This window comes from Gasterosteus aculeatus, chromosome Y, assembly GCF_964276395.1.
Source record: "Gasterosteus aculeatus chromosome Y, fGasAcu3.hap1.1, whole genome shotgun sequence".
Taxonomy (NCBI): domain Eukaryota; kingdom Metazoa; phylum Chordata; class Actinopteri; order Perciformes; family Gasterosteidae; genus Gasterosteus; species Gasterosteus aculeatus.
Window position 1 is genome coordinate 8,275,273 of NC_135709.1, and position 14,753 is coordinate 8,290,025.

A 14,753-nucleotide genomic window follows, 5' to 3' on the forward strand; every position below is an offset into this window, starting at 1 on the left:
AAGCACCCGCCCCACTGCACGCACCTGTCTGCAGAGGCCTTGATGTGGTAGAGTACAGTACGTATTTATTTTACCTATGAAATAAACCCTTTCAATGTGTAAGATAGCACCTTGCTTCGACATACACTAGTATTACATTGTTTTACATATTTCAGTGAGGGAGGAACGAGCAGTTTTGCAGATGCAGAGCGGAGAGTGCAGGTCTGGATGTAGGGTTGGACCATGTCCTGGATGTAGGCTGGACCTGATCCATTCACAGCATGGTACGTGAGCACCAATGTTTAGAACTGGATGCGGGCAGCTCCCGGTAGCCAGTGAAGAGAGCGGAGGAGTGGAGTAGTGTGGGAGAATTTCAGAAGGTTAAAGACCAGTCGAGCTGCTGCATTCTGGATGACATGTACACATCCCCTAGGTGTCACTTAGTGATAATCAGGACATTCTGATGTGCTGTTCCAGATTTAAAGTCTCTCAAAATACCATACATGAGCCAATTTCCTTCAAATTCTCCATCACGAGACTACTTTTGGTCAAATTCAGGTTAGAGTTAAAAGAAAGCTAGTAATACTTACACAGTAATACCACTTAAGGTAGAGAGTAGACATCCCCAATATGTCACGTGGGGATAACCAGGACATTCTGATGTAGTATTCCAAAATGAAAGGCTCTCAAAATACCATACATGAGCAAACTTCCTTCAAAATCCTTCACAAGACTACTTTTCAATTTCAGGTTAGAATTAAAAGAAAACTATCAATAGTTAAATGATCATTTCACTTCAGACTGATAATACACATACCCGAGGTGTCACCCAGGGATAAGCAGGACATTCTGATTGCTATTCCAAAATTAAAGCCTCTCAAAATACCATGCATGAGCAAATTTCCTTCATATTCCCTATCACAAGACTACATCTGGTAAATTCCGGATTAGATTGGAAAAGGAAACTTTCAATATTACTTGATCATTTCACTTCAGACGGATAGTACACATCCCCAAGGTTTTACTCAGCAATAACCAGGACATTATGAAGTGCTTTTTCAAAATTATAGCCTCTCTAAATACCACCTTCGTTTTTTACTGGATACTAGAAAACATGACTTCCGGTTACCAGTAGGTGGCGCTATGACTTGATTCAACTTTAGATCTTTTTAGGCCCAGAGTCTCATCACAAGACTACTTTTGGTCAATTTCAGGTTAGAATTAAAAGGAAAGTATCAATACTTATATGATCATTTCAATTCAGACTGAGAGTATACATCCCCAATGTTTCACGCGGGGATGACCAGGACATTCTGATGTAGTATTCAAAAATTAAAGCCTGTCAAAATACCATACATGAGCCAAAATATCAATCACAAGACTACATCTGGTCAATTTCCACCACATTTATTTATATGGGGGGTAGGGGGAAGTAATCTACACAATGATTGTATATTCTTTTGCTAATTCTGACCAGTGGTGTCAATAAATAATGACTATGTAAATGTTACCAGTTTTTTTGTTGCCCTTTTGTGTGATGGTGCCAGATCCATCAGCGGAAAGGTATGTTGTAAAGGTCAATCGTGCACATGTTCCGAGAAAATCCCACCATCCGTTTTTGCAGGGACTCGTAGAGCAGACTCATTGCATTATGATGGAAATGTATCCACTGCATGTAGTGTTGCCGCTGTGATAAAGCATGTCTTTGCTCCTGTTTGTACATGGCAAGCATCAGATGTTGATGACATCAGTACAGAAGAGAGGAGGTTAAACATGTTTGTAGCTGAAGCAAGTAAGAACAGGGACGCTAAAAGGAAGTGCACCTTGATTCAACAGCACAGTGTGTTTGGCAGAAACTTTAGGGTAAAGATCGGTAAACCACAGCAAAGATTTTAATGACTCTGCTGAAGAGCTGGAGTTGCATGAAATCAGGAATCAGGAATCAGGAAACATTTAATGCCAAAATATGTCAGACACAGACATACAAGGAATTTGTCTTGACGGTTGGTGCGTGACAGTAGACAGTGTAACAATCAGTGTTGGCCAAGTTACTGAAAATGAGTTACAGTTACTAGTTACTTCTTTTAAAGTTAATTTAATTACCTACCGTGTATCAAAAGTAATTAGTTACTCTGGAAAGTAACTTTTTAAGTTACTTTTATGTCTGCTTTTTAAATGGAATGAATATAAATAGTACTGAACAGTCAAACACAATAAACATACTTTTTAGACCATTTATTGTAATCAACAGGGCAACAGGCCTTCAAATCAAGCAATAGTACAAAAGTCCTTTTTAATACTGCGCCTGAAGGCAACTGACTCGACAGTTGACAGGATGCATCTCATCCTCAACATAGCGAGCAATCAATCTATTCAGCTCTGCCCGGTTTATCGGCTGCACTGCAGTCCGTGTAAAGTGGAGCCGTGGTTGTTTGCGTGGAGCGGCGCCTGCAGCATCCGCGGGCCTGTGGTCTTTCGTCATGAGCGACGCGATGCTGTTTACATGCACGTATGCCGACTATTCTGTGACACACAACGTTTGGTGGCCACAACTATTTTGTGCTGACAGGCAGCTATTTACTTACTATTTGCCGGCCCTCCGCTTCGCGTCACAAAAGAGAGGTATGCGAGTAACGAACTCAGTAATTGTAACTGCGTTAATTTATTTAAAAAAAGACTTCGTTACATGCTCGTTACCGCTAAAGGTAGTGGAATTAATAAGTAATAAAATGAAGTAAAATGAAATGCTAATGCAATGGGTTAGTAGAATAAGTTAATTTGATTGCTGATTTGCTTTAGTTTTCGTCGTCTCACTGCCAGTTCTCTCTGTTTGAAGTTATCTTGGTTGCTAGTTTGCTCAAGCTTTTTCAGTCTTTTAGTGCCAGTTTGTGTTCTAGATTCTACTATTAAGTTAACTGCCAGTGTGCCCTCCTAACTCTGCTAGGTTTTGACCTGATCTAAGTCTGTTTTGCCTTGTCTTCTGAAGCAAATAAGACTTGAATCCTTAAACTCTCATTTTGTCAAAACACCACATGGTGATTGTTCACTGATTAGCGTGTCAAGCTATTGGTGTTTTGCATTTTGAGGAGTTTCTGTCGAGGCCAATCGACCTTTTGTCTCCTAAACGATGGGGGAGCGGCCAGCGCAGCCGCAGCCGACTTCCACTAACGAGGGAGTATTTAACTAGAAAGCGTGGGAAGCGTTAGCTTTAGCGTTTGCTTATCCTCGCAGCACGAAGACAAGCAGAACAAAGACTAGGGAGTCTTTCGTGGGAGTCTTCGGGACGGCTGAATGCGGCGCCTTCTTCTGCTATTTTTAATAATGTGTCTGACCCTTTTACCCGTACCTGTTCGAATCTCTTCCCGCAGATACTACAGGCCTCGGGCTAGATCTGCTCTCTATCGTAACCTCTCCTCTCTCTCCTATCCCACCCGCTCCACACATGTCCAGCACCTCGTCACAGGAGGTCTCTGGAACTGCCAGTCAGCGACTCGCAAGGCTGACTTCATCTCCGGCTTCGCTATCCAGCAGTCACTCTTCCTCGCTCTCACCGAGACCTGGATCACACCTGAGAACACATCCACCCCAGCCGCTCTCTCCTCCGCCTTCTCCTTCAGCCACACTCCCAGGCCCACTGGTAGGGGTGGTGGCACAGGTCTACTCATTTCACCCAAATGGAGCTTTTCTCTTTACCCTCTACCACCATCCACCCCATTGTCCTTTGAATTCCATGCTGTAACAGTCACTCACCCGGTACAATTAACCATCGTTGTCCTCTACCGTCCGCCAGGCTCCTTAGGTCATTTCTTGGAAGAACTGGACATTCTCCTGTCTAATTTCCCCGAAAATGGACCTCCGCTCATCCTCCTGGGTGACTTCAACATCCAGACAGAGAAGTCATCTGACCTCTTACACCTACTTTCTTCCTTTGCTCTGTCACTCAGTCCCTCTCCTCCTGCTCACAAAGCCGGCAATCACCTTGACTACATCTTTACTAGAAACTGCTCTACCACTAACCGCTCTGTAACTCCACTTCATGTGTCTGATCACTTCTTCATCTCTTACTCCCTTCCACTCTCTATAACTAACAAACCTCCCTCACTGACTAACTCTGTACCGGCTCGTCGCAATGTTCGCTCCCTCTCTCGCTCCTCGCTGGCATCCTCTGTTCTATCAGTCCTCCCTTCAACTGATTCCTTCTCACTCTTGCATCCGAACGCTGCTGCAGAGACTCTTCTCTCAACTCTTTCCTCCTCTCTAGACTCTCTCTGCCCTCTTACGACACGACGGACTGGCAAATCCCCTCCGGCTCCGTGGCTGTCTCAACCGGTCCGTGCCATGAGAGCCACCATGCAAGCGTCAGAAAGGAGATGGCGTAAATATAAACGACCTAACGACCTGTTTAAATTTCAATCTCTCCTCTCCTCGTTTTCTGCTTCTATCTCTGCTGCCAAAAGCTCTTTCTACCAATCCAAAATTGAATCTTCATTTTCCAACCCCAAAAAACTCTTCTCAATCTTCTCCAATCTCCTCGAACCCCCTACCTCCCCTCCCCCCTCCACCCTTCTTCCGGGAGACTTTGTCAACTACTTCACCAAGAAAATAGCTGACATACGCTCCTCCTTCTCAAACCCACCTCCTACTTCTCGCGTCGCACCGACCTCACCTCTTTCGCCCTCACTTTCCTCTTTCACCGCCCTCTCTCCTAACCAAATTCTTACCCTAGTAACCTCTGCCCGTCCGACCACCTGCCCTCTTGACCCCATTCCATCACATCTTCTACAATCTAGCGCACCTGACCTTCTTCCTTTCCTCACCTGTCTCATCAACAACGCTCTGTTATCTGGCTGTTTTCCCAATTCTTTGAAGGAGGCAAGAGTCAACCCCCTCCTGAAGAAACCTACCCTCAACCCTTCTGAAGAAAACAACTACAGACTGGTCTCTCTTCTACCCTTTTTGTCCAAAACCCTTGAACGTGCTATCTTTAATCAACGCTCCCCTTATCTCCACTGTAACAACCTCCTTGATCCCCACCAGTCAGGTTTCAAGGCAGGCCACTCCACAGAGACTGCTCTCCTTGCTGTCTCAGAGCAACTCCACACTGCTAGAGCAGCCTCTCTCCCCTCTGTTCTTATCCTTCTGGACCTCTGTGCTGCATTTGACACGGTCAACCACCATATCCTTATTTCCTCCCTTCAGGAACTTGGTGTCACAGGCTCTGCTCTCTCCCTTCTCTCGTCCTACCTTGACGGCCGCACCTACCGGGTAACCTGGCGAGGATCTGTGTCGGAACCTTGTCCTCTTACTACTGGAGTTCCTCAAGGTTCCGTGCTGGGTCCCCTCCTGTTCTCGCTTTACACCAACTCTCTTGGCGCTGTCATTCGCTCGCATGGCTTCTCTTACCACAGCTATGCAGATGACACCCAACTAATTTTCTCCTTCCCTCACTCGGACACCCAGGTGGCGGCTCGGATCTCTGCCTGTCTAACTGACATCTCTCAGTGGATGTCCGCCCACCATCTGAAAATCAACCCCGACAAGACTGAACTACTTCTCTTTCCTAGAAAAGATTCGCTTACCCAGGACCTGACAGTCAACTTTGGAAACTCCGTACTAACGCCCACTTTGACCGCTAAGAACCTCGCCGTCACACTCGACAGCCAACTCTCCCTGACTCCCATCATCACCGCGACAACGCGATCCTGTAGATACACGCTCTACAACATCAGGAGAATACGTCCCCTTCTCACTCAGAAGGCAGCGCAGGTACTGATTCAGGCTCTTGTCATCTCCCGCCTGGACTACTGCAACTCCCTCCTGGCTGGTCTCCCTGCCACCGCCATTCGACCTCTGCAGCTCATTCAGAATGCAGCAGCTCGACTGGTCTTTAACCTTCCGAAATTCTCCCACACTACTCCACTCCTCCGCTCTCTTCACTGGCTACCCGTGGCTGCCTGCATCCAGTTCAAAACATTGGTGCTCACGTACCATGCTGTGAATGGATCGGGTCCAGCTTACATCCAGGACATGGTTAAACCCTACATCCCAACCCGCACTCTCTGCTCTGCATCTGCAAAACTACTCGTCCCTCCCTCACTGAGAGCAAAACACTCGACTAGATCTCGACTCTTTGCTGTCCTTGCGCCGAAATGGTGGAACGAGCTTTCTGAAGACACCAGGACCGCAGAGAGCCTTCACATCTTCCGCCGCAAACTAAAGACACACCTCTTCAGACTCTATCTCGACTAAAAGGCTAACAAATTGTAGCACTTAAATTGTACTTGTAACGTCACTCATCTATAGCAAATTGTAAATTGGCTTATTTGAGGAAATTGCACAATGAGTTTTTATCTCTATGGTTGTAGGAGCCATATACATTTGGTATTATTTCATTTAATTTTGCTTTGTGCCACTAGGGGGCTGTATGTGCTTTGTGGCTCAGCTGACCTCGGATCAGCCCAGGTAGGCCATTTAACCTGCAGGAATCTAAGACACAGGTGTTACTAATTTGGGAAGCAAACAGTTTTCGACTGTGCCATTGTGCGTGTGTGCCTTTGTGGTGAGCAATGCGGTTTGTTATTTTGGGTACATGTATTATCAGTTAAAGTTTTGCCGTTTTATAATATTTGGATGAAAAAAAAAACATGCAAGGTAATTGTAACATCAGAGAACTCTCCGTTTTGCTGTGTTCGAGCGCACCGGGCGCACGTCTAAACTAATCCACCATATTAGCAACCAGTACTAGACTTCGTTTAGGACTTCGTCAGTACAATGGTTGAATGCACTTATTGTAAGTCGCTTTGGATAAAAGCGTCAGCTAAATGACATATAATGTAATATACTGTAATGTAATATCTGATTCTTCTTTTTTTTAAATGAACTAAATTTTTTTAAATAAAGAACTACTTCTTCCGTTAAACCGTTTGTAAGCTTCTTCAATAATAGCATTATTTGATCTTTTTATCTCCCAGTAGTTATCCTCCACCCACGGTTTGCAATCAGAATGTTCAACAAGCTGTCCGTTCTTGTACAAACCAGCTAGATATTAATATAAAAAACAGTTGAGTCACAATTTACTTGAATATTAAACTTGTTTTACAATTGTAAGTGCATCACAGACATGTCAGGTCCGCCACTGGACAATAAATACTTTTTTCTACAACTGACAGATTAATGGACGTTGTAACAACTTGGATGACAAAGTGATCACCAGCTTCAAATCAGCTGTTTTGGTGTGGTGGACCCCCCTTTTGGGGGATGACGAGTTCACCTAGCCCGGTGTGAAAAGGGGAAGCACTTCCTGGTGTTGGGGGTTCAGTGGAGTGTGATGGAGGGGAAGAGGAGTGCAGAGTCGACGGAGCTACTTTCAGTTGCGCGTTAGTTTAGAAGTAAGGTCGTTTAACCCCTTAAACACGTACACCAAAATCACCACCAACAGCGGCGCCCAACCCCTGCTAAAACCCGGACCGGATTCCCCAACTACTGGCCCCGACCGACTGACTGACTGACTGACTAACATCACCTTGTAAGTCCATAACATTTTTTGTTTTCCGTTCCTGGAAGTGATTAACCACAAAAAAGAAACCCTGAGACTGATCCTTTTTTTGTTGGCTACTTTTTTGTGTGGATTGCTCTATTCTTTTTGGATTTCTCTTCTTTTGGAAGGTGGACAATACATGTCCTTTGTTATTCTTTGCTTACCCTTTTGTGTAAATATATGAACATTTAAATTGAATCTTGAACTGTGTGTTGTGCTTTGTTGGGTTTATTCTTTTGACTGTTTAATGGGTTGAGGGTGTACCTTTTATAGGTATGCTCTTGTGCGGTTTTGGACTGAGATCCCAAAAATAAAACTAAGGCTATCTTAGGTGTCAGGAGAGAGACCTGGCTGGCACCCCACATAAAATAAACAAAACCAAACGGATCTCGACAAACTGTCACAACGTGTATTAATGACCAGTCATGATACAGTCACACACTAACTAACTAAAATACCTTCGATCAATGTCTTTGCATAATTGGTACAAGTCACTCCCACGTCCGACAACTCTTTCACCTGCAGTTGAGAAACCAATTAAAAAAATGTAACAAGAGTCTGTGAGTTAACGTTATGCAAAAAACTAAAAGAATAAAAATTCCAATTCTTACCATCCAGCAATTTTATGTTGGGGGAACAACACCTCTAAAAATCTTCAAGTGACTGACGAGGATATTTGGAAAGCCCAGCAGGAGGATTCTGTCATCCAAAACTTGTATGATAAAATCATGGAAAAAGGAGAAGTGATGAAAAATCTGACAACCAAGTTCACTGTTTTGGAGGACAAGGTCTACAGAGTGGTGCAATTACCTCACAAAACACTCTACCAAGTGTACGTGCCATCATCACTCCGCCCACAGCTTCTGCATCATTATCATGACAATCCTCTGTCTGGTCATTTTGGGAGATACAAAACCTATAAAAGGCTGCAAGTCTTCGTATACTGGCCTAAGATGAGTATAGATGTCAGAGAACATGTTGCCATGTTTGCCAGCTCTATAAACCTGAGACCCGGAAACCTCCTGGCAAACTGCAACAAACTGTGGTTAAAGAACCTTGGGAGATGTTGGGAGTTGACCTCATGCATGACCTGTATTTCTATATGCCGAGTTCCTGCACACTGTGCACAGAGAAAGTCACTGTGAGTTCTCTTAACAAGATATTCCATTTACGGGGTGTTTAAAAAATAAAGTCACAAAATAATTACCTGGATTACTATAATTATAGGTGTTGTCTTTAAGACGTATATTTTTCAGCTTTCTCAAAGGCTGAAGGCAGTGGAGGCTCTCAATGCTGTTTAAAAGAAATAACCCATGAGAGATGCTTTTTACCAATTCAGGAACAATAATTACTGGTAACCAAATATTACAATCTTTAACAGCAATGACACATTACATTGTCTTTATACAATGTAATCACTGACATATTTATAATCCTACTCATCGTCACGTTACGATATCTGGATATGATATTACCAGCCAAGTCTAAATTTGTGATGTTATTTGCAGAGAGGTCCAGTTTCTCTAAACTCATACACTCCCCAGGGCATCCAAGATCATGGATTCCTGTAAGACATACATGCAACCAACCATTACGAACAATAACGCATCTTCCGAGGCATTAACAGGAGAAACACTGATTTAATTCTTACAAAGACCTCTCAATTTGAGGAACAGTGTTGACTCCAAATTGAATTCTCCAGTACGTGACTTGACCCAGTGAGCATTTTTTGGTTGAAAAGACGTTTAAAAGACCTCTATGCCCGACGTTGAAAACACGTTGCAAAATGGTTTAAAAGTGAAAGTTGTTTCAACGTCTATTCGTAGACGTTGAAAAGACGTCTATGTTTAGACCACATTTCAACGTGATTTTTTAATACGGTAATATTTCGTCTTCTCTTGTATGCTATATCATTATTTTAGAGGTTTAAAAAGAAACTACGTCCACATTTGTAAGTTTACCACCGATATTATATATCACGTTGAAAACGGGTCTATACGCGAACGTCTTTTCAACGTCTACGAATAGACGTTGAAACAACTTTCACTTTTGAACCAATTTGCAACCTCTTTTCAACGTCGGGCCATAGACGTCTTTTAAACGTTGTTTCAACGGATAAATTGCTCGCTGGAAACGTACAAGTTACATACTTAGTCACAGTTATCATGTTAACAGCCCTTAACAAGGACAAACACATTATTTTGTTCATTTGCATTTATTATAAATATAACACTATACATATAACACTTTTCCTAATTAAAAACAATACAAAAATAAAATATATATTTCAGGGAAATTAACTATGGATTTAAAAGTGCAGAAACAACATTTCTGTGTTCAACAACAACAATTCTGTGTTTGTAGACCATTTTTCTGAATCATTTGAACTTCATTTTTAGATTCTGTAACAAGATGTGGCTGTGAGTCACTTGAGTTGGGATAGTATACCTGAAATCAGCTGCATCTCCCTCATCCTCACTTGATCATTCTTTGTGTAAAGGGAGTCAGAGTGCAGAGAACAGCCCTGAATTGCAGATTTCTCTGGTCAACGTGTTTATTCAATTCAAATCATTTTATTTTGTTCATCTTTGCAATCTGTAAACATGCAACATCCTGTCCCAAAACCCCCAAAATGTAAAAAACCTTCAACCGGGAGAAACCTGAGGAGAAAACAGCAAGGCCGAAGGTGTGTAGAGTATGAACAATTTAAAGATGTACAGTACATCCAATTCCTACGACAGAAATGATTCTAATATTGTGGATTACTAAGCCAGGGGTAAGGCAGGACCAGTGCAGGGACAACCATCATCAGACGTAACCTCCATCAGATGCAACCACCACCCGCAGAAACCTGTGAGGAGGGAAGCACAACGGCAAAGTTGGTCATTTGGGTTTATGATGACAGTAATAAACTAATAATAATAATAACAGCAGCAGCAGGTGTGTTAGAATCCTCATTTATAGATGGTTTACTTATTACATTATCAACAAGATAACAATTCATCTGCAACTTATGGTATTTCTGGAGTAACATTTCCAGGTATATTACACAGTATCATGCTTTAAGCAGCAGTAACTTACAATGTGTTGGCCCTCTTGTTTACAGAGCACAACTTGTTGAATTCAGCCCTTCACCCTTGCAATCTGTATTTAGCCCCCATTGCTTTAAAAACGTATTTTCAATGTGAAATGCAATAACATTTATGGGTACAGCAACAACCTAACGCATTAGTAACACCAAACACACGAAAAATATTCTGGGATGTTTACTTTTGGTCCAGGTCATCATGCTGAACGCTAGCATGCTCCAAGCTAGCATGCTAACTAGCAAACTACCTGCGCTAACGCTAACTAGCTTAACAAAAAGGACCGTCTTTCCCGTATCGGGTGGGCAGCACAAGTAAAACACCCGGTTATAGTTCCAGGTGTGCTTCATCCAAACACTCCCGTACTTACAGAGCATTGGAGCCGGTAGTCGTGGTTCTATAAGCCCGTTCATGTCGCTCTGCTGCCGTAACTTCGCCTCGTCCGGTCGGAGCTCTGCAGGCGTCTAAGAACTCGCGCATGCGCGTTACAGATGTGAGCGGAGTCACGTGTTTACAAGTAATGTTTGAACCTGCCCGCATTATTATGTCTTAAACGCATCTTATTAACAGCATGCAGTCCGTAGTTTCATAATTATGACGTTTTAAGTGAAATATTAAATACGTTGAAATTACGTCTTCGCGTAGACCAAATTTCGCCGACCAGTTCATTAATTATTATGAAAATCTTAACGTTAATATCGTCTATCTTTCAACCTTACGTTACATCATGACACATTTGTCAACAAATTGACGTTTTCTGGCACGTTGATGTTTCATCCCCTTTTTAGCCGGTTGAAAAGACGTTGAAATGAGGTCTTAGACGTTCAGACCTCATTTCAACCCGATTTCAACCATATTTCAACGTTGAAATTACGTCTTGTGCTCACTGGGGAGCAGCACGGCTGTTATCTTCTCACAGTCTGCCTCTGAAAGAACCAAGAGAAACAAGCCACATTCACCTTTCTTTTCCTACATATGCAGAAATCCTTGTGTCCATAGTTGTGACTCAGCGCTCCAGAAGCAGAATGCTGCTCTGTTTGCAGAGGAACAATCCAACCACCCGTGAAATCATGCTCTGAATAGTAAATACCGATTCAAGCGGACCAGGTATTTCCTCATCTGGCAGCATGCTGAGCTTTTCCTCTAGCTCTGTTGAGACGGGACACAAACAGGCAGATATGCTGTTTGTGTGCGTGCGTGCGTGCGTGCGTGCGTGTGTGTGTGTGTGTGTGTTGTATATGAAGCTTGACATTCAACATTCACGAATAACAACGGAGGGCGTAGAATTTAAGTCCCCGACTCTTAACTACACATGACTACTTTTTCATAAGCCTGAATAAATTAAACACAGACTCCCGGACAAGTTGAGGATAAATAATTATACCGGGGTTATTTTATTCACATTTCATTCGGTTATATGTTTAGATATAACTTGAGTGTTGATGGTACTTTAAACCCTGCTACAAAAAAAGGGGGGGGGGGGGGGGGGGGGCACTCTTGTATGGGATAAGCAGGACCATTGAATACGTTAAGCTAATGTTAGTAGCTGTGCGTGATTCCACGAGGATGATTCAGCCGAATGAGAGTGGGAGGGTTAGTTCACGAAGATGGTAATTGTTCGTTATTCTTCTGATGATGACACACGCAACATGTTATGTAACGAACGATACGTTGTCGGCTACAGTTAAGCTAACGCCGCGGCTAGCCGGCTAGCTAGCACGCGCTGCCCGTCGCTAGCGTAGCAACAAGCTACCCGTCTCAACTTACCTTGGTCTTTATCTGGCTTTGACTCCATCGCGGGCAACTTTGGTGCCTAGAAAGCTACTTATCAGTGTCTTTCAGTGTCCGCAGTCCAGCACGGTGAAAATCAAGCGATCTGTTGTGTTACAGAGAGGACGGGGACGTCCCTTGGACAAATTGTTGCATTATTTGTTATGCAATGTGACTGGGCAACAGGTTCGTTTGCAATTCAAAGTTTAAATTTGTGCACAGCAATGATCAGTTAGTTATCGATGGGGATTTGTTTTGTGTACGTGTAACGTTCGTCAATATCTAGTAGGCCTACAATTAATTAAATCAAAAGGATGGGAAATAAATGAGCATTCGAGGTCTTGTTCAATCAGCGGTGAAATATTCCATGTAAACATGCAAATCTAAGATTTGTCTTTCCGTGGTTTGTAGTGCATGTACACATTGCCAGTAAAGATAACTCTGTATATTCACACCGGTTTTGTATTTTTATCCCTCTGGCACATCTCAGGCAAACTGACTAAATTCACCACCACTGCACCAAAATATTTTGTACATAAAACGTGCATACAACTGCATACGTTTAACATCTGCAGCAATCCATTTTATATTTGCTAACCCCAACCCCTTTGGATTAATTATGTATGTATGTATTTATTTATTCATTTATTTGTATAGCTGAGTTCCTATTGGTTCTCCCAGCTCAAGGGGACACGTAGCATCCGTCTGCAGCTCCACGTCTCCGCAGATAAACCCTCCGCCTCCACCTGCACCGACTCCGCTCTTCTACTTTCTATTTTCCTTTTCTCCAATGTTTTTGTCGCGCATTCAGTACCTTTTAACGTGCATGGCGCACAGCTCCTGCATGGACGACAGCAACCACCCGTTTTAAAGAGGAGACTTGAGTCTGCCGCGGACCCCCTAAATGCCTTTCATTGAGAAAACGCTTCGGACGTTCAATACAAGCAACCGATTACCTGACTAACATGGGCAACAAGCAAACGATCTTTACCGACGAGCAGCTTGATGCCTACCAGGTCAGTGCAGATGGTTGGAGGAGCTTTGTCCAGCTGCTACATCCGGAAAAAAAACAAGAACTTAAAGCACAACACGAGTGTGTAAATTGAGGATGAGGCTTATACATCTTTGCAGTGCTTGTAGTTATTAGGGGTCGGTGTTATAAGACTGTTAATGTTATTAGGTGTTGGCGTTTCAAGGCTTAATTGCATAAATTGTTTTTCATACATCATCATATTTAAATAGAGGAAAAAGGCAAATGGATAAATGTTGCTCATTTGTGCCACATGGCTCTAATCCCCATTTATATATAGGTGTTGGGGGAAAATTGTTGAGCCTGCGTGGGGTGAGGCTCTCAGGAATGTGACCTTTGATGTGAGCCGGTGACTTAAGGCAGTCCAGGGTGAGATAAGACACAGATGAAATCATACGTGCCCTGACTGACCTTTTAGATGTTGTTGATTGTCTGGATCCCTTAAGGGAGGGTCACGGGGTCACCCCTACATCATCTGGTACTTTTCCAACACTCCTCTTTGAGGGGTGGGCTCTCCTGTGCTGAGGCAGCACAAACCTCCCTGAAGTGTATATAAGCTCCTGTTCTCCTCTTCAGCTTTGTCAGATCTTCCTGCTCCTTTTGGGGGAAGGAACATCTGTCCTTTTTCAGCTGAATTGTAGCCATTTGACTTCTGTCTGTGCTTACGACTTGTGCTGATGATTTCTGTATTCTTTATCTTTTTTCTATATTCTAGTTAGTAATAAATAAATCACAAAGCAAGCTCAAGATACTTTTGATTTCTCACATGGGCTAAATCCACAAATTTCCACCACATTGTCCAGAAGCGGCAGAGATCTGCTCTTGCTTTCCAGCAGGCCGAGCTGAGAGTAAACAGCCTCGGCTGCGGATGGAGAACAACACCGGCTCTGATCCTGGGTTGAAGATCTCTCGGCTCTCCTGGCCTTATCTCCTTGGGGATTGTCCTGGGAGGCGTGTTGGAATCTCGGGATCTCCCTGGGTGACTGCTTTTTGAGCTGAGCGTACAAAGCCCTGTCTGGGTCATTTAGGGGGTCACCGGCAACTGGCCTGTTTCTCAGAGGCAAAGGTGGTACCACCTGTTTTACACAAGGAGCCAGGTTCGTCAAGTCGGCTTGGAGGTATAAGTACAACAACAATTTCTGTGTGCTGTAGACATTGGAATATTCTTCCAGAATATAGCGGAATATACTCGCCTCCTGGGTCCTGTTGCCCTTTGGGGGCCGTGCAGGCGGCTGCTCTGAGGCAGAGTTAATCAGTGGCTTTTGCTTGGGCCTCACAGCTTTGTCGGTGGTGTTGTGTTCAAAAATGAAGAAACGCCGGACGGACAGAGGTCATCGCTGGTCGAAAGGTT

The 14,753-nt window shown here is 43.4% G+C and overlaps 1 protein-coding gene across 1 annotated transcript in view; it reads right to left on the minus strand.

Annotated features, from left to right (window-relative positions):
• Positions 1-12,545, minus strand: part of LOC120812637 (activating molecule in BECN1-regulated autophagy protein 1B-like) — a 52,204-nt gene extending 39,659 nt beyond the window's left edge. The window contains 1 exon segment of the mRNA XM_078097477.1: positions 12,370-12,545. The gene's annotated coding sequence lies outside the window, so the exon portion shown is untranslated.
• Positions 12,546-14,753: the final 2,208 nt, after the last annotated feature.